Here is a 247-nt window from a genome sequence, read left to right as displayed (position 1 = left end):
ACAACAACAACACAAACACAAGCAATAAAGACAAAGCAAACAAACAAACAGAAAATGAAAAACTGAGAATAACAACAACAGCGAGAAAGATAATAAGCAAATCAACAATAACAGAATGGAAGAATTAAAAAAAAAATCAAATCAAATAATAGAATGGAAGAATAGAAATAATTGAATAAACAAGATAAGATATAAAATAAAAGCATCAGAGCCTACGCAAGATCCCATTTGCGTGAGTGTGTGAAAT

Source organism: Penaeus monodon, chromosome 24 (assembly GCF_015228065.2).
Source record: "Penaeus monodon isolate SGIC_2016 chromosome 24, NSTDA_Pmon_1, whole genome shotgun sequence".
NCBI lineage: Eukaryota > Metazoa > Arthropoda > Malacostraca > Decapoda > Penaeidae > Penaeus > Penaeus monodon.
Note: the sequence above shows the minus strand (reverse complement) of the source record.